Raw genomic sequence first — 20,301 nt, 5'->3', positions numbered from 1 at the left:
TTTCCAATTGGATTCTCTGATAGCACTAGAGTCAAGAGCATGGATGACAACTAACAAGCAGGAATCCACACCATGATCTGCTCTGCAGGACAGAGATGTAGTAAACCACCAGTACAAAGGCTCACCCCCCTGGAACCTCACAAGTTTCCACAGGATTACTACAGGGTAGAATCAACTCAACAGCAGCAAATTTTGCCTGAGAACAACTAAGATGGTACTCTGATCCTTAAGCTTGTTTACTTTTGTTCAGTGCTGATTTAGGGGTCCTCAAGCTACAGCCCGCAGGCCACATGCGGCCCACCAAGGACATTTATCTGGCCTGCCAGGTGTTTTTGCCCCAATTTGTTTGTTTTGTTTTTTACTTCAAAATAAGATATGTGCAGTGTTCATATGAATTTGTTCATAGTTTTTTTTTTAAACTATAGTCCGGCCCTCCAATAGGTCTGAGGGGCATTGAACTGGCCCCCTGTTTAAAAGTTTGAGGACCCCGGGCTTAATCTCTAGAACTCATTATGTATGCCTAGAAGGGGAGGTTTAACTGATCGCAGCTGCTCATGTAAGTGGTGAGGTTAGATTTTTCTGTTGCAAAGATGTATGCTCTTACACAGGCTCACCCATGCTTTTCCCACTCTGGGTTATGTCTTTCTTTGTCACCTGTCAGTCTAATATTATTACTTCCTCTGCTACTCTCGCTGCTCCTCCCAGTCCTCCTGCCTATCCATCCTCCTTGGCCCCAGGGAGATGAAACAGCACTCTCTCCACCTCGTCACCTCTTCCAGAATATGTGGCTCATGAGCTCCCACAATCCAGTGTGAACCACCTCAAACAATCAGGCTACAGATTCCTGCTTTGAATTTCTTTTCTGGCCTTCTGTGAGGTGTGTTACCCAGTTCAGACCCCGAATGGCTGAAAGGAGATTATGCTCCCAACACTGAACACTAGTGGGCATGTTCTCCAAGCTCTTGGGCCACCCGTGCTCCCCTTCTCCCCACGTCTGGACTTTCTGCCTCTCCAACACTTCAGCTGTCACCTAACGCACTGAAATCTCAATTCGTGCTTGCTTTATTCCTGGTTCAGTGGGTTTGTTCCTGGGGGAATAAATGGTAACCTCCAAACTAGTATGGTAGTCTGAAATTCTGGTGGGACAATAGTCAAAATGCTTGAACCCACCTTCTACTCTGTGACTGTAAGAGGAAGCAGTCTGCACTTATAAAAATGTGCAGCCTGAGAGACCTTACAGGACAGTTCTACTGTGTTCTATAGGGATGCCAGGAATTGGATTTAACTTGATAATTGTAGGTTTGGTTCCTAGTTTATTATGCCTCTTTTGGAACTAAGAAAAGAAAAAATGCAGAGATATTTGCAGGAAATATATAAAAAGTTCAATGGATTAAGTCAACAATTCACTCATAACATCAGACGAAGCACATATCTCATAAACTGTCAAGAGGAAGTTTCATTACAGTACCACGTCAAGTACAGCCATGCTGAAAAACAAAGTGCCCCTCACTGGATGTAACTGTGTCTATGAGACCATTGCCCTTGGGTCCTTGTTGTCCCTACTTTGCAGGTTAGTATTCGTACGGCAGAAGCACCCTCAGAGAGGAAGGGGTCTAGGACAGTATCACATATTCATCAGCTGGTCATCTTTAGAGTTGAATGCATATGTATGTTTGTTTGCAATGACTAGTTTTATATTCTGAAAATAGCTTTTTTGAATAAATCACACAATATTTATATTTCTTACATTTTTATTGACATATAATTCAGGTACCATACAATTCAATGGATTAATTATATTATAGAGTTGTACATTCATCCCAACAATCAATCTTAGAACGTTTCTTCACTCTTATATCCATTACTATTAACTCGCCATTTCCCTACAAACTCCTCTGCCATACCCTAAAAAAACTATTAATCTAGTTACTGTCTGTATAAATTTACCTATCCTGAATTTCATATAAAGAAGATCATACAATAAAGACCTCAGCAACAAAAAATAAAATACAGAAAAGCCTCAATCATAAAAAAACATAAAATAATAAAAATGACAGGAAATTAAAATTTTTTTCAAAAAATAGTAAATTGTTCAATTTTAACTTAACTATATCTGCAGTAATCCACTCTGCAATGCATTCTGTCTGAGGACAAGACTATGCAAATCCTTGGTCAGTCGACTGAGGGAATTCAGTGGAGATTTAACCTATGTCGGAGTTCTTTAAATAGATTTTGGGATAACACACAGCCTGCTGCAAAGCGAGTGCTCAGATTTTAAGCTCTAAAACAGTCTTCCACATGTGGTGATGGCTTTTATTATTCATAATCCTTTGATCACTCTGGCTGGTATGCTTCCTCTGTGCAGGCTTCTTTTGAAACAAGTCTTTAAGACACCAGACATTAACCTTCCTGAAAAATGAGCACCATCTGATTTCTTCTCCACATCTTGCTATTGCACACATATTTTCAGTGATCACTTTATGAGGATCAGTATCAAGCGGGGCCACATTATAAAAACTAATATATCTTAGACTATAGCTTATAATTAAGCATAAAATCCATTCGTAAATGTCTACAGATTATATATATATATGGTCAACTTTAGGGGCAGCATTACCAGTTAATTGGGAAATAAGACATAACCTCCATGGGACACTTGGTCATTCTAATCGTATTATTAATTTAGACACCGGTATAGAATTTAAATATTATTGAGAAAAGGAAAATATAAAAGAAAGCATTTTACATAAAATATAAAGAATGTTCACTTATACAGATTAAAAACTTAAGTGATTGAACACTGTTTAAGAAGACAATGAGGGTTGACCACAGGCAAAAATTTCAATAATGCTCATCCACTAAGGCAAAACTATGTACATAGGACCATGGTGTGACCTAAAGAGCCAAAAAAGTATGGAAATAAGAAATACGTGATAATCTTTAGTTGCCAATTGTTGGACAACATCAAAAGCAACAGATCTGATACAAATTCCAGTCAGGACCTTGGAAAGCAATCTTCTCACAGGAGGGAGCTTCGGCCTTAAATCCAACCTATTTCAGTTCCTTTACTCTGCAATAGGTGTACTGAAGGTAAAGTCCTTAATGGGGTTTCCTTCTGGTGAAATCTCACCATATTTAAATGAAGGATTTTAAACGGTGTGTGTGTGTGTGTGTGTGTGCCGTTGGGTAGGAGTGGGGGTGGGGAGTGGCAGCTTAATCTAAAGCAGGATTTTAATCTATTAGCAAAATGTATTATAATAGACCACAAGGCTTCTGTTTTAAATTCCCTATTGAATGTTTTTTTTAAGCCCTTCAACTCATGTACTACTATACCTTGGAAATTTTGCTATTTTTTAACATCATTTTGTTGAATTTTTCCTCTTGGATATCTCTTTATTATCTCTTTCTCTCTCTTCACTTCGAAGCAAGTGTATGGGTTCTCATAGGCATTGAATTCTACATTCACAGAGAAATTCTGAGAGTTACATGTGATTTTCATACCCATACATTGAGAGAACTATACTTACATGGTCAAGATTTGCTATGCCTGTGTCTAATTTTCCACGAGTAATTTCATTATTTAGTATTACGCTTCCAAGGTTTCTTTAACAGGACATGCGGAAGAAGTCCATCGTGTTTATGTCTACCTTGGGTATAATACAAGAGAGGTATTATTTTATTAAGGAAAATGTCTTCTTTATAAACCCTGTTAGAACTGGCTTCTGATTTTGTCCTGCTTTATCACGAGACTTGACAGAAATAGAGATCTCTCCCACTGAGTTGTCCAAGTACCTGTTTTCCAAGTTTCTTTGGCACAATTAAATCCATTTTAGTGTCCATTCTAAAGAAAAGCAATCCGCCAGAACACAAAAATTACTGAATAGTATCATTAATATTATGTACCAGTAAATGTTGTTGAAAATAATTTTTAAGCAGCTGCAGCAGTGTATTGATGAGATACTGCCGGAAAGTCAAGTCAGGGTCAGCAAAAGGCACAGAAGCAGTAGCACTGCTGGTGTCAGATGGATCTTGAATGAAAGTGGATAATTCTAGAAAGAAGGCATTTGAATATGTGGATCATACAAATTATCGATACTACAGCAAAGGATGGAATTCCAGACACTAAGTTATGCTTATGTGCAACTTGTGCATTTAGACCAAGAGATAGCCATTATAACAAAGTAAGAGGCAACTGCATAGTTTAAAATTAGGCGAGGTTTACTTTCCCCATAGACATTCAATGATCTCTTTCTTATTTCTTTATCTGAGCAAATAATCCAAGGAGCTAGACTATATGAATGAAAACACAGTATGAAGATTAGAGGAAGGCCCATTAACAACCTGAGATATTCAGATGATGCAACCCTGCATGCTGAAAGTGAAGAAGACTTGAAGCACCTACTTATACCAGTCAACGACTACCGCCTTAAAGTATGGATTGCATCCCAATATAAAGAAAACAAAAATCCTCACAACTAGACCAATAAGCGACCTCATGGTAAAGAGAAAAGATGCGAGCTGTCAAGAATTCCCTTTTACTTGGATCTACAATCCATGTCCGTACAAGCAGCAGTCAAGAAACTGAACAGCATATTGCACTGGGCAAATCTGCTACAAAACGTTTCTTCCAAGTGTTGAAAACCACAGGCGTCACCTTGAGGACTGAAGGGCTTTACCCAAGCCCAGGAGTCAGTCGAAGTTTGACAATGCATGAGGAAGACTGAAGGAAAGTTGACACATGTTAATTATGGGGTTGGTGAGGGATACTGAACACACCATGCTCTTCCAGAGAAATAAACAATTCTGTCTTGGAAGAGGTATACCAAGAATGCTCTTTAGAAACAAAGATAGTGAGACTTCCTTTCATGTAATTTCACATATTATCGGGGACTAGCCCCTGGAGAAGGACGTTATGTTTGGTCATGTGTCAGGGGAAGCCAGCCCCTAACACATCATTAAGGGGCCAATAGGCACAATTGTACAGCGATAATAAGTAAAGATCATAGTAAAGTTATAGAGAGCATGAGAGATAGAAGTGAAGTATTGAAATAAATGGAGTCAGACACATTTCAAGGCAGCATGCTCACCTCAGCCCCACTAGATGGTTCACATGGAAAGAGAGAGAGAGATTTAATGCTAGCCCAGGCCTTTTATATTCTCTGGGGATGTGCAAGCCCCCTAATTACAAGTGAGGACATACGTCACTGGAAGGGGCTGTCCTATGGGTAATACAATAAATGAGAGGGGGATGGTCCAGGGGATATACACGCAATAGGAAGGGGAGGGATTGGGGTTATACATGTGACAAGATGGGCAGATCCTAGGTTTAGGATGGAGGCTTAACTTTGACCTATTCCCTAGATCTCCATAGGAACCATTATGAGTAGGGTGTAAACCCCACCTTCTGGAACTAAATAGATGTCCTCAGGCATCCATTGTCTTTAACAGCAGGGAGTAGGGCCCCCTGCAGTCTGGCAACTGGGAGGATGGCTGTGAGTGTCTGACCTCCCCCCACAGTCATGCAAATGATCAGTGAAAAAGAAGAACTCCGCCCTGAGGAGAAGGAATGACACCATGGCTACAAGCATGTGCTCAAAGACAGCGAGGCGTGATTGTGGGCACTGAACAGACTAGACAGTCCCATGCTTTTGTGCACACGGTTGCTATGAGTTAGAAGTGATTCAACAGCATCTAACAACGACCACCATCAGAATATAAATTTTTAACCAATTAGAGGCTTTTTCTTGAATACTTTATTTTGCATTTTGTTGAAGACCTGCTTCCAAGTTGCCAGGTAACCCAAGTCAGTTGATGCTGTGTTGATTCTGATTCACAGAGACCCTACAGGGCAGGAAACTGCCCCATTGGGTTTCCAAGGCTGTTATCTCTCTCACAGAGCTCTGCAGGGAGGGGGGGGGAGGCTGCAAAGTTTTTGTATCAACCAGGGCTCTGAAGCACATGGACATCCACTCAATAACTAGTGATGAACACCTAGATAAGAAGGAACATGGCACTGGAAAATGCACGCATTGGTCTTGGAGACTGAAGAGAATCCTCTGTGCTCTGGCTCTCATTCTTCCCCGAAACTAGCTTGGTGACCTTGATAATTATACCTTATCTCTTGGAACATTAATTTAGTCATCACCAAAATACAAGAGTTAAACTCAGTAATTTCAAAATGCTACTTTAGGTCAAAATCTGTACCCGCATTTTTGATATAAATTCACACAGAGAAACAAGCTTCATTATATGATAATAATTCCAAACGGATATTGATAATTCAAGTTTTAATGAGAAGAGAAGGGAGAAAAATCCCAACTTGACATTAACAATCATATCCAACTTAATTAACCATTGGAAACATCACAGATTCCCAACATGACAGGAGGCCATGTGGCCAAATAATTTGCACACAAATGATTGAGAAAGCTGAGATGTATGGGCTAAAGTCCAATCAGTGACTTAAGGCAGTTCATCTGGCTTCCCCCCTCCCTGCTATTCTGAGCCCTACTGAACATGGAAGAACCCTTAGATTATTTCATAAAGCAGATTATGGTCTTGAGCTAACTTTACAAAGCAAAGTAAATTAGTTCTACGTAATATACTTCGAAGTGTAAATGTGGGCTAAAATATGGATACCTGTCAAAAAGCCAAGTAATATTGGGTTTTTGAGGGTGTTTTTCTGAATAATAAAGGTCACTCTAGACATTTGGCTTGACATATTTTACTCTAACCATTCATCGGTGCAAAGAAAAAAAGCATATGAATGGATATGAAAAGCAGCAAAGACCTGTTAGGATTAAACTACTTTGTGAACAAAAGCCAATATACAAGTAATGTGGAATGACTTACTTGGAAACGTAGGGTGAGTTTTTGGAGGGGAGATAAGACTAAAATTGTAGTGAGGTATCTTTCAGATACATTTCAACTGCTCTGCTTTCAGGGAGAGAGGATGTGATGATTTGCCATTTTTGTGTCATTTAATTTTTTAATTTAATTTTTAATTTTTTAATTTAATTTTTAATTTTCATTTATTATACCACAGAGACCAGCACTATTTCAACATTCACATTCTCTCAATATGAAACACAATCATGATGAAAGAAAGCTTCTTCATAGAAAAATAAAGGCACTGAGATGCTTAGAATTTACTGTTTAGCATTTTGGGGGGAAATAAATAAAACCAAGGATCTCATTTGCTTTGGCCAGTGCAGTTATGACAAAGGGACAGAAAAATCAGAATCAGAAAATCTGGTTTGCGGACCTGGCGATGGCCCTACTACAAAGCCCTGGAGGCGATACGGGTTAGAGACTGGAATGCTAACTGCAAGGTCAGCCAGTAAGCCCACTAGTCACTGCACCAGAGAAAGACTGTCTGCTCTCCTACAGATTTACCATTTCAGAAGCCCCAAATAATAGTGTCTCCAAGAGTCAGAATTTACTAGAGAGATGGCAGCCTGTTTAGTTGGTTTTGTTAACGCTCCTTCCTGTAATAGCTGAGTTAATTCATTCCGTTGTCTCATCTGTGCACTGGGGATAGGGAATTGACAACAGGCATTTCACACAGCAAATAGTTGCATTTTGTCAAATCTTGCCTTTCCAGATTTTTTGTCTTGCTTTCTATGGTGGACTAAGACTCATACATGATATATCAGTTTAGTTTATTATGAATTCAATACAGGAAGCAAGCATTCTCACAATGACTCTTCCCCTGCTGCTCTCGGGCACTTGCTCTTCGGCTTACCAGCTGTTGCCAACTTGGGCAAGTACATCAACCTCTCCAATCCTTCATTTCCTTTTCTGTAAGGCAGAACACTATAATAGTACCTAGTATATAGGAATGCCTTGGGAATTTAAAGAGCTAATGCCGGTAAAGGTGACAGCGTAACACCTGGCTGCGAGCAAACACTCAATGTGTGCTTTTATTACTCTTTTAATTGTTATTCCTCTCCTCCAAGGAAATACAGCTCTCTGACCTCTTCAAAGGACCTGGCCTAGAGGGAATAAATGAGAGATAGCAGCGCTGTTCACCTATGAGGGAGCCTCCCAACGTTCATGGGACTGAACGACAATGGAAGCTTCCCATAACCTTACCGAAGTCGCCTTACATCAGCCCATCTTCTTCCCTTCAGGAGTCTGTCAATCATCAGGAACGACACCATTTTAAGTATGGACATTTTAAAACCTTGTCTAGCGCAACTCTGGTTTCAGTTCACCTTTTCATTTCTTTTCCCAGAAGTGTGCGAAGAAAGTAGAAATACATAGCATGATCCCTTCCTGGATCTATTCTTATCGTTTACCTAAGTTTATGAAGAAGAAAAAATTAACTATTGTTCTTCTTCAAAGGCAGTAAATATCCAGAGGCAAGAGACATTAATGGAAGTCCCAATAATAAGATACCATGCCCATCTGTAATTCAAGGTTGCCTGAATAATAATCATTGTGATTCCTAATAACCTTTACCTAAGGACAGAAAACCTGCCACTCAAGCATCTAGCCTATTTCAAGGTTAAACTAATTTCAAACCACCACCCAGAACTAACTCATGAATCGTCTAGATATCAAAGCAACCCCTTCAGCAGTTGGGGACAGGGACGCCATGGGACAGCGGCCAGAAGCAGCTGGATCGCTCTCTCCACTGCAGAGGGTGAAGATGGACCCTTGGGCACCCAGGCCCAGGCCCGCGCCTGCAGGTACCTGGAGGCCCAGGGTGCAGCGCGGGCAACCCTTCTTCCGGTCCACAGAAGGACCACCGCTGCCGCGCCCTACCTTCCGCACCACGAGCAACCAGTGCCTTCAACAACTCATCCAATGCTTCCGGAAGATGCACACCAGTAGACCTCTTCCCCGGAGCTGGTAAGTGTGGGTTGGTTTGTGAGTGGCCTGTGTGAGTGTGATGTCAATGCTTGCAAACGTGTTTTCGAAGCAGCCGTGGCTTTTTTTTCTCCTCGTGGGTGGGCGTGGGCGTGGGCGGCTTTGTCCCTTCCAGCTGGCGACGGCCAGCACCCCGCGAGGGTCAGAAAGGGGCCAAACACTCCCACTTACCTGAGCGTCGACGAGGCGCGAGTGGGCCGGGGCCTCTGTGGTGCGCTGGGGCTGCAGGCGGTTTCCTGGCGCACGCGCCCAGCGCCGGGGTGCCCGCGGGTGGCGGCAGGTCCCGCCAGGCCGCGCCCACGGGCCCGGGCCGGGCACGCGGAGAGGGCCCCGCGCTGCCGCGTCTGGCCAGCAGGGGGCTCCTGCGCTCCGCCGAGAGCGGCGCTTCCGCGGGCTCCGCCGGCGCCGCGGCCACGCGGGAGGGGCGGGCAGCCCGAGAGGGCGGAAGCGGCCCGGGCCCCGCAGAGCCCCGGGGAGAACCGCGCGGTGGCTGTCGCCGAAAGCTCGCCGAGTCGTCCTAAAACTTCCTCGACTCGCCAACTCCTGGAAGGGCCCGACGTGTTCGGCAGCGGGCCCGAACTTCCGCCCTGCCCTGCCCCCCAGGTCCCGCGGCGCGGCCGGGCTCGGACCTGGCGCGCAGACCGGCTGTGCCCGGCGCGGGCTCCCGCGGCCCGCCGGCCCCCAGAGCGCGTCCCGGGGCGAGCGGGGCCGCGGGCGGGGCGCCCAGAAGCCTGGCGTGCGCGCGCAGTCGGGCGCGCCCGGAGACCCGCCGCTGGCGCTCCTGGGGCTGCAAAGAGCAGGCGCTCGGGGAGAGGCCACGACCTCCCGGGGCAGCCACTCCTTTGCTTCGCGTCTATCCCCCCTCTCCCAGCGCGGACGGGTGGCAGAGCCTGAAACTGGAGTCGAACCGCACGAGCCCCACTCTGGGCGTTACCTGAGGGAATGCGCCCAACAAGGAGTGGCTTCCAAAGAGAGCCAACCCAATTCAAAGACCCCAGGGCAACTGTCTGCCCTGAGATGGCACAGACTCCATACCAGGAGCCCTACTCGCTTCACTCAGCCAAATTAGAGTCTTGCGCCAGGTCTGCCTACCTGAGCTGGCCTCACGTCCTCTCTGGCTCCCAATCTCCGTTCAACAAAGTCCTGAGACCTGCCTTTGGTTTGCCTCGATCTGATTGAGGAAAACACGGAATCTTTTAAGTCATCTGTCATGCCCAAGTTATTTTGCTCTGCAGTGGTAGCAATGGCCTTGAATTTATGTGATCAGTATAAAGTCGCAGCCCACAGCACCCTCCTGCAAGTCCACTCACACCCACACACCCCCACTCCCACTCTGACGTCGTTTGCATTTGAAAACCTCCGGAAACATAAGCTCTTTCAAGATGAACTCACACACACACACACACACACACACACACACACACATATCCCACCAAGTGGAAACTGAGTTGAGTCACAGGATGCATATGAAAAGGATTAAGTGATTTTTGAATTCTTAGGTAAGGTTTTCCATAACCCAGTTGTAGCAAGGCAGCATCAAATATTTCTAGAACCCAGTTCTGCAGGTCCTTTAGAAACATTTGTAACAATAGTCGTTAATAGGAAGAGGTGGAGTTGTATTTTTCAGAGTAGTTGTTGGCAATCTGTTGCTTTGTGATGCACACACACACTCCCATTTTCCTTGACCCAGACCCACACACAGGTCAAATGATACTTTCTCTCTTTTCTTTTCAAGATATGCTAATGAAAATCAACTGTTCAGAGACATTTGATAGATATTTGTATCAAGATAGTTGACAAATTCTGGCTCAATCATAATGTACCTTTGTATGTATATGTGTGTGTGTCACATGAGTTTGAAGGGAGAGGTGTTTTGTTTTGTTTTTCCCTTTGAAAATGTCCACCCAGGACAAAGAAAAATGTCAGCTACAAGCAGCCAGTTGCTATTTGGGCTCCAAAGTGCATGTGTACAATTAGGTGTCCAGCAGCCCGGCTCAAAGCCTTTGCTTGGAGCAAGAATGTTCATGAACTGTAGAAGCAACAATCTTAGTTTCCCAACCTAGTGTGCTTTTAAAATTTAATAATGACAAACTTGCAAACATAATAAAACAGGATAGGCCATCAGGGTTTTGTCGTTGTCATGTGTTTGTCTTGCTTTTAGTGTTGTTTAAAAGATGGCAGAGTCACTGAAAAATTTTTATCCCATGTGTCTATTCTGGAAACTCTGGAGAAAGCATCAGTGGCCTTGCCTTGAGTCTTGCAGTTTTCCTTTTTTCTCAATGTCCTTCGTGGGTATTGCAAAGTAGCTTTAGGATAGAAAAGGTGTCTCTGGTTTCTAGCGACTGCCACATAATGTTGTAAATTCATTTCTAATCCATTCAACTGAACCAAAGTTGTATCCATTGGCAATTCGTTATCAGTTGAGGCTATTATGCTTAATGAAGGTCCACTGCTCAATTGAGTGTATATTTTAATAATTAATTCCATTTCAGATTTTCACCACCTCAATATGAAGAGTCACATCATAGACTTCCAAAATATAAATGAATCTTCTCACAACCCTTTAGAAATTATCCCACAGGCCTGCTTGACTTTGCCGTGCTGCAGAAAAGTTTATAGGATTTAGTTTCTACTCTGTCAGCAATAAATTACTTCCCTTTTGCAAGGTGCCTTTTTGGGGAAAAGTTGATTGTGGGAAAGGATGATGGGATGACAGGAGTATGGGGCCTGAAATAATGTTTCGTTTTATAATCAGGGGGAAAAAAACCCAACAGTGTAATTGTCCCCATCAACCAGTAAGGAGAATCTGAAAGAGTGTGATTTGAATGCACTTCACTGAGTCTTCCAAGAGCACACTGACATCAAGTAGCAAATTGCCCAGGATTATTACTTTATTATTAAGAAATCATAATTCAAATACAACAAAATTGGACTCTCTCTGAGTGCGGTTGGATCTTGCACAAATGAGGATGAGGCAAGATGACGAAAACTACAGTAAGCGCCTCAAAGAGTGTGTGCGTTACAAAAAGCGCACGGGTTACTTGACCTCTTAGCAAAGTTCTTGGAAGATTGAAAGCATTTACCTTTCAAGTTCATTTTTCGGACATTACTAGCCATCGCTAAATAAACAGTTTAACCCCTAATGAAAACAATTTTTAAAGTTTACTCTGTTTAAATATTGGGAGAGATTCCCGTGACTGTCATAAATGTGCTGAGGCCCTGGCCAGCTCTTGGGTGTACTTTCAGCCTAACCTGCAGGGGGCAATAGCTTGACACGAATGACAACAAAGGCTGCTGAGCTATTAGACATGTATTTCAGCTGCTGACCCTGGCATGCTGTGTAGGTTGGAAAGAGTGCTTAATTAATGTATATTGAAACAAAAGATCCAGGTAAATTGTTTGATTTGTCTTCAGACGATATTTTTAGGCTAATTTAATTCATAATTGTTAAAGGTTCTTGTTGGGTTGTTTTGTTTTTTTCCTTAAAGAGATTACCAAAGTTTCAGGAGACACATTTAGTTATTTCAACAATTATCCTAAACACTAATTGTTTACTGTAGAATTTATGTAATTTATGTTATCCAAAAAGGGTAGCAGAATCAAAATAAACAATTCTAATGTTCAAGTGGATGACACAACCTGAAGAAATGTGAAATATTTCAATTTAGATAATAAAAAATGTTGCATACACAGATAAGAAGCATATTACTTGTTAAAATGTATAATCCCAAGGATCGGGGGGTAGTATTTGCCATCTAATCCCTTTATATATATAAATCATTATTTTTTAATGTCTTATACTGAAATATCGTGGTGGTAATTAGTAGCGAGCTATCTTTTAACCCCATAATTTTTAAATTACAGATGGCATAGAGTTTATTGAGTATTGGCTATTTACACTCACTTCCTCTCCCCCTTTATGTTTCCACTCCCTGCCCCAGAGCTTGTACTACACATCCTCATCAACTAATCAGTAAAGTCTGGATTGGATCAGAATGTGTTTGGACTGGAGGGAGTAATTGTAGAATTAAAAATAAAACTTTAATGAAAAAACCTTTTCTCCTCCTCATTGCAATCACCTTTAGCATCCACTGTATCAATTTTCAATGGTATGGGATGCCTTGCCCAAAAGGCATCCTGATTTCAAGAAGTCAAAGTGTACGTGGCATTAAACAACCTTGAGTCAACCCTGGTGGGATTAACTGGGCTGAGGTTCTACAGCCTGCACATGCTATGTATCTACTTTGATTGCAGTAAGGGAAAAAAACAAAAATAGGATTTTTAATGAATTGCTGCAGATATTTATTTCATATGATAGAGTTTGATCTTGATTTAAAAAACAAAAAGCAACAACAACAGCAAAAACCCTTTTAAACATCCTCTCCCTGCCCTCCTCCCTAGGATGATAAAGATATGGCAACTATTTTTTTAGCTTTTCTTTAAGAAAAGAAGATAGAAATTGCTTACTCCAGGATAGAAAATTTTATTCACCACACCCCCTTCCCATTCTACTAAACCATTTTAGTTGACATATGTTTGTTATCAGAGAGAGGTGCTGTGAACACACAGCCATTTTCCCAGCAGCTTTTTGACTGTATGTTACCATAGTCCCACAAGGCATTGGTCCTTTCCCATTGGGAAGTCATGAATAAGAGACTATGAAGCTTGCACGTCAGATCTTCCTCAATTAATCCACCATTAGCATGTTTGGGATACACTACTAGATGGTTAACAGCAGCCGTTGTAACTGTACGCCGACCGTACCCAATTATACTCTGCTAAAAATGAACTCTTTGCAGACCAAACCTCTCGGGCTGTCAGTGTTTTCCGTTTTCCTATTTTAACGTTTGTGTATAGTGGCAGGCGACAGATGGTGTAGATCAGATCGATTTGATTACATTAGATGATTTTTTCCCCTCCCTTCCCCACTCCTTTCTGGAAGCTCGCATCAGCTGAAGGCTATCGCCTGGGACTCCTCCGAAGCAAGAGCAAGCCGCCACCACGCGAAGGCACTGGGGGCACAGCCAGCGCGAGGCACCGAGGTCCCTTCCCAGGGCTTGTTAACACTGTACCCCGGCAGTCGGAGGAAAGCATCTCCCACTGCCCAGAGCCTGCCTCATGGAACAGCAGATGACTCTCCTCCGGCTTCTACACATAGTTGGAGTTCCGCTGAAACCTGGATTTAGAGGGTAAGCACTTCAATCGAGATGGATTTGTGACAGTTACTTTGCTCTACCGCAAGACAAATCTCAGCAAATGTAAAAGATGTAGGCTATGTGAAAGAAAGGGACTGTTTACATCGATAAACGTGTTTCTTTTTTTGTCTGGGAACCAGAGTATTATTCAGTAAAGATGTGTATAGTCTTTTACGCTTGAATGTGGGAATCCACGGCCACCTTCCTTCCGATTTTTCCCTCTCCAGTGATGTTTCCCGGTCTACTTGAGAGGGAAGCGAGAGGGAGAGGGAGGGAGCTTTGGAGAAAGAGAGAGAGAGAGAGAGAGAGAGAGAGAGAGAGAGAGAGAGAGAGAGAGATTTCTGCTGTAGCTTAATTGGCTTATTTTCTCAAACTGATTGCTTTGTCGCGTTCCTTTATGTATATTTGGCTGCAAATTACCAAGCTTTTGACTGGGATGGGTGTGGGAGCTTGGGGACGTGGTGGGAAAGTAGAGGGAACTGGCAGTCAGTCTTGGTGGCCTGGAGAGATCAAAAGGTGCTGAAAACCCCCTGCTTGCAAAACACACCTCTAGTTATTGGCGCTCGAGAGAAATGTAGATTCTAATAAACATGGCTTGCAGGAGTCGATGAACAAAGGTACTTAATGCGGACGTAAACCTCGGCTGATAGTGCTCCGCTAGCGGTATCTAAATATTCAAAAGCAAAGTGTAAGTTGATCAACAGACGCCTTGATGATTTGGGGCTTTTTCCCTTTGCTGGTGTGTGTGTGTGTGTGTGTGTGTGTGTGTGTGTGTGTGTGTGTGTGTGTGTGTGTGTGTGTGTGTAGAAGGTGGAGAAGGGGGGAGGGAAGGAGGATGGGTGGGGGAGATCCGACAGCTTAAGGAGGTTTGAATTGAATATGCACCCAGCGGCAGTGGTCTCGTAGGAAATGGTGTTCTCGTAAGTCAGGCTGCCCCACTGAAGCACGAGAAAGCTTTGGTTAGAGCTCAGAGCGTCAGTTCTGCTGCGAGTGCTGCCGGGAGTCTGCCCGGGCTGAGCTGTCCACTCGTCCAGGTGCTGAAGCTGGTGGAACATTTGAGTAGGTAGGGAAATGTCTGACTGGCACTACTACGTGAATAGAGAGAAAGCATCTAAACTGCGTGGTTATAGTTTCTTAAAGCGTGAAAATCTGTTAGTGTGTGTGTTGTGTATGTGTGTTGTGTATGTGTGGTATGTTTTATTTCAATCGTGAGGAATCAAAACTAAGGTGATTACTCGGAAAGCTGTGTATTTATGCTATGATTCCTATGCCTCGTGTATTGCTGTGTATGGTGTGTGTGTGTGTGTGTGTGTGTAAATACACAGACATATACACATATTTGTCTTGACTCTCCTTTTCAATTGAAAAGGACTATTTCATTTGCTAGATCAAAATCTATGTATGTGTTTCTTCTTTTCTTTTTAATGCTAGTTGAGATTTAAATGGCAGAGTTTAGGAGGAAATGCATACTTTGCCTGTAGACTATGGCATTACTTTCCCTAAGGGCTTTTGTTTCTAGGAGTTCAAGCTGAAGGGAACCTGTCAGCTCTCTGTGTTGTTGGTTGTAGCACCAGAGAAAAGCTCCACTTCAAAGCTATGTTAGGTAATGGTAGAACAAGTGCTTATTAATTTGTTTAATTGACATCTGTCCTTTAGTAAAAGGTGTACTTAAGAATTGTCTGAAAATAGTGTAAAACGTGGTAGTAATTGGGTAGCATTGTTTTTCTTTTAGGTTATTTTAAGCATCAAAGGTCAAATATTATAAACCCTAGAAAAAAGAATTCATGTTGATTTTTCCATTTGTAAGTAACTGGTCAGGAACATGATGGCTTGCTGTGCCTGGAGAAGTGTTACATTGAAAAATAATAAGAGCGAGAACTACCCAAGTGCCTTGCATTGCAGCCAGGTCAGTTCGAGATGACTTGTGGTAGTGGGAGAGATTCTGTTATATAATTACTCCTTTATGAAGAGCTATTTGCACTTACATAATTTGAAGAATCATAATGCCTATTGCCATGTTCCCTTATCCCCTCCCAATTCCACTCACATGGATGTACTTCTATGTATTTAAGAGTAAAGGGGAAAGCAAATTGAGAACTTTCTAATGGAGCTACAAAATATCTTGAGTAGTGACATTGCAATTGTCCATCTCATTTAGTGGACAATAAACCCTTATTATCAGAATATCCACTGCAGGGTCTTAAGACAAAGCTTTTCCAGTAAGAGCCATATTGATCATCAGAGAATCACAGTATTCTCTCTAAAAGCCAAAATCACAGTCACTTTGCAAATGAGTTTGGGTTGTTCCCTTTGCTTCTTGGAATATGTTTTATGAAGCTAGAGCTTCAAAGGTTTGTCTGTAGAGGTGTTCACATCAGCTGCACAGACGTTCATTTACAGTATATATTTAAAAGGTGGGCTGTGGACTCCCCCAGTATGCTACTACAAAACGATTCCTAAATCCTAAGAACTCAACCAGCTCGTCCACTCAGTGAGTTCTGATACTATAGAAAATGAGCTTAATTATTTTGTACTTTGAAGCTCCCTACCCCCTTTCTTTAAAAAATCATTATGTTGTATAGCTCTAAGGCTTTCAAAGGCAAGATGCCTATTCGTGTAGATCTATAAGTATTTGATTTCAAGTAGTAAATTGAATGAGTGTTTATTTTCTGTGATCTTGGGCTTGAGAAAATACATGTCCAAAGCACACTTCTGGAAATTTCACCCATGCATGACCCTATCTTTATTTGAGCCCCGCTCTTTCCTAAAGCCATCTAGGCAAATACATTTGTAATATTTGTGTGGTTAACTATGCATGTCTTTCACAGGGCTCCCTCCGTGCCATGACGCTCAATCAAAGCGCCTGGAGTGGCCTGGCTGAACCCAGCGGGGGTTCGATGCAGAGCAAGTCCAGCGGAAGGCAGAGGCACTGGAAAGCACCAGGTAGACTGAAAATTGCTCGACATTCCCACCCCGTGCCCAAAGAGCCTGCCCACATCCTCTCCTCACTGGGAAGAGAGCACCTCTCTTCTCCATCTGTGTTAAGTGCTTGGTTTTGTGATTTGTCTTTCAGGATTGGAAATAGAGCAGCCATTTGGATTTGGGCAGGAAGCAGCCGAGCACAGCTTTGGATCTTTCTTTAGGGAAATCGAGTTATGGATTTATGGTCCCGGTCAAGCTCAGCCCAGCCCCAGCCAGGGGCGGGCTCAGCAGCAGGAGTTCTGGTGGCGGCGGCGGCGGCAGCAGCAGCAGCAGCAGCGACAGCGGCGGCAGCAGCAGCTTGGTCCTCTGACTCTCTTCGGTGACGGGTATTCTTGGGTGGATAATACGGATTACGTTGTTATTGCTTAAGAATACGCGTAGTCGAGGAGAGTTCCAGCCGCAGGCGGGCAGCGCCCACCCCTCCCAGGCCACCAGCTGGCCTCTAAACGTCCGTCGTTACCAAGGTAGCACTTTTTAAAATCTTTGTCTTTCCTCGCGTGTTTTCGCTCTGGGTCACGTTTTAGGTGATTGGGAGGCCCGTCCAGGAGAAAGGCTCTGTGCGCCACCGCTCCGGTGACCGGCGGGGTCTTCTGGGGCTTTAGAGTGGGTGCGTGCAGAGGGGCGGGGGCGAGGCGGAGGGGAGCGGAGGGGAGGGGCAGCCAGATAGGGGGTCGGTCCAGCGGGAGCCCACGGGACATTGGCGCGTCCCCTCCAGGTAGCCTTCTCCCCGGTGGCGTGCGACTGGCGGGAGAGGCACGGGCGAGGCAAGGCGAGTCGCTAAAGTTGGGAAGGACTGAAAGGCCGCCCGCAGTTTGGCGACTTCTCCGGGGAGGAGCTGGGGCGCGGCCGAGAGGGTCGCAGGGGGCTGCCTCCGCAGAAAGGGCGTGTCCGCGGGCGCAGGGGCCCCGCCGGCGGCCGAGGCTCCTGACTTCGCCCAGCGCGGGCCCAGGGGCGGTGCCGGAGCCCCACCCCGGGCCGTGCCACTCCGCACTCAGGCGGGCAGGCCCGGGCTGGGGAGGGACCAGGGACCGGGGACTTGGTCCCCGAGGAACTTTCCGATCGGAAGTGTGGCCGATCTCTCAGGAACCCATATTTTCTTTTCGACTTCTCCACGAAGGGGTGGAGAAACAGGATGGGAACCGGATTGGTTGCGGTGTGGCACAGAACTGGAACCTTCTTCAAATCAGTTGGGGGCAGGCCGTCGCGGTTCAGACATCCGCTCTCTTTGGGACACCTCTTCGGCGCTAAGATTTCCCAGGCTTGGCGGTTTGGATGAAGCTCAACCACCCACAAGCCCAAGGCACGTTTCCTTTCTCAGGTCTGCAGCAAAGCAAGCGAGCCTCTGCCTCCTTCTACTTGCAGTTGTTTGTTTCAAATAGTAATGGATGATAAAAACACCAAGGCCGCCGACCCTCCAACAGTCAGACCAGGAAGGAGTGGAGATGCCCAAGATGGAGCTGGAAGAGTTCCACGGTGGACCGTGCGGGCTGAGCACCGCGCTCTCGGCTCTCCTGGAGCGGACCTCACAGCGCTGCCACTGGCCCGTCCCTCTCCAGAAGCGCTAGGGCCTGCCTGGTGGGGGCGATTCAAACGAGGGAGGAGAGAAGCGCAGGGGACCAGATGTACCATGAGCCCAGAAGATGGCACCAGGCGTGGCAGGGACCGCTTGGTACCTTAGGAATACGCGGTGGCCTTTGGTTGTATCCTGGCCTCGAAGACCACCCTTGAGAAGTGCGAGCTGCGGGAGCAGAATCGCGGCGCTCTGGGACCAACCCTGAGTTGAGCTGAGCCCCTGACACTTTCTCCCATTGGACAACTAGCCTTTCCTGGGCTCAAAATGCTTCTGCCCCACTTGGTTCTCGCCCAAGAGAGTGGTACGGAACCTAGAGACGCCTCCAAGGAGGCAGGCGCACTCTCAGAAGCCTTCCCCTGTAGAGTTCAGCCTGTCTTCCTTCCAGTACTTACTATTCCTAGTGAGGGGTACTGGATCCTCCTCCTCCATCCCTACTCCCACGCACCCACCTCCTAGTCTGATCCCCAAATTACCTCCTCTACAACCTAAGCTTTTGCTCTCTGGGAAGACTGCCTGCAGAGAAGATGGGTGGGGCTCTTCTCGGAAGTTCCCTGGGGCGCGGTCCATATTAAGAGTAGTTGAAATAATAAAGAAAACACAGATGCTATCTCTGAAATCCCTATCCTATCACTATCAGCAGAGTGTAACTACTGCTCTTTTTCCCTCCCCTGGTACACGAATCACCTACCCTCTTTCTCTTGGGATCCACCAGTTGGTGATTAAGGGCTTACCAATCTTGGGCTTGTCTCTTCCTTAGCAAAATGCCATGGCTACTTTATGACATCGTTTTTACTGGGAAACTAGGAAGGATAGAGAAACTACATGATCTAGTCCCTAGGTGATATATGAAAAGCCGAACTCATTGGCTACATAATAAATGTGCAAGGCCTGAGAGCCAGAAAGGAAGCGTGAGTTCTGGAAATGGGGTTTATGGGAATTGGCAGATGCAATACTCTGGCTTTGGGTAAGAGGAAAAGAAAGAACTTTTGGGAAAAAAGAAGAAACTGTTACATTCAGTTCTTTGCCACTGGCACTTTTTCCTTCATAAATGGATAATCATAACTCTTAGACTGGAATGATTCTAAAAGCTGCTGTTGAAATGTAAGAAAGAACTCGACTCATGGTCAACCGAAAGCGTTTGGATTTCCTTGGTTCAAGTGGATTAAATACTTCATTGCTTTCTTTCTTCTGCAAAATTATTTTATGAAACTTTCCATTAGGTGTCAGTCTGACTGAGCTGGTTCCCATTTAAGTTTGAGGGAAAAATATTTTCCTAGGCCAGTCTGTTTAGATAAAAGGGAAGGAGGGGGATCAAACTTGATTAAATGGAAATTACTGCAGTTAATTTTTCTTATACTAAAGCAGTTTTTCTCAGAAGGTTGGATTTTCAATTATATTACCACTAGCCAGTCATTGCTTTTGCCCTGCCAGTGTCCATAACCCAGATTAAAGAAGTGTACAGTGCTTGATGGTGTTCTTCATGCTTGATCCATGTGATAGGCAGTCACAATAATTGGATTGCTATTTCAGTTGTGTTCAAATTCTAGAAGTGTAGAATTTGAAAATTATTGTACTGACTTTTAAAATTTGCTTCACAAAGAAGATGCCATGTGGATGTAGCGTAGACTATTGATTTGACTAAAACACTTAGTGGTCCAAGAGAAGGGAAAGGGAGGA

This window comes from Tenrec ecaudatus, chromosome 1 (genome assembly GCF_050624435.1).
Source record: "Tenrec ecaudatus isolate mTenEca1 chromosome 1, mTenEca1.hap1, whole genome shotgun sequence".
Taxonomy (NCBI): Eukaryota; Metazoa; Chordata; class Mammalia; order Afrosoricida; family Tenrecidae; genus Tenrec; species Tenrec ecaudatus.
The sequence above is the reverse complement of the archived record's forward strand: the minus strand, read 5'-3'. Positions refer to the sequence as shown.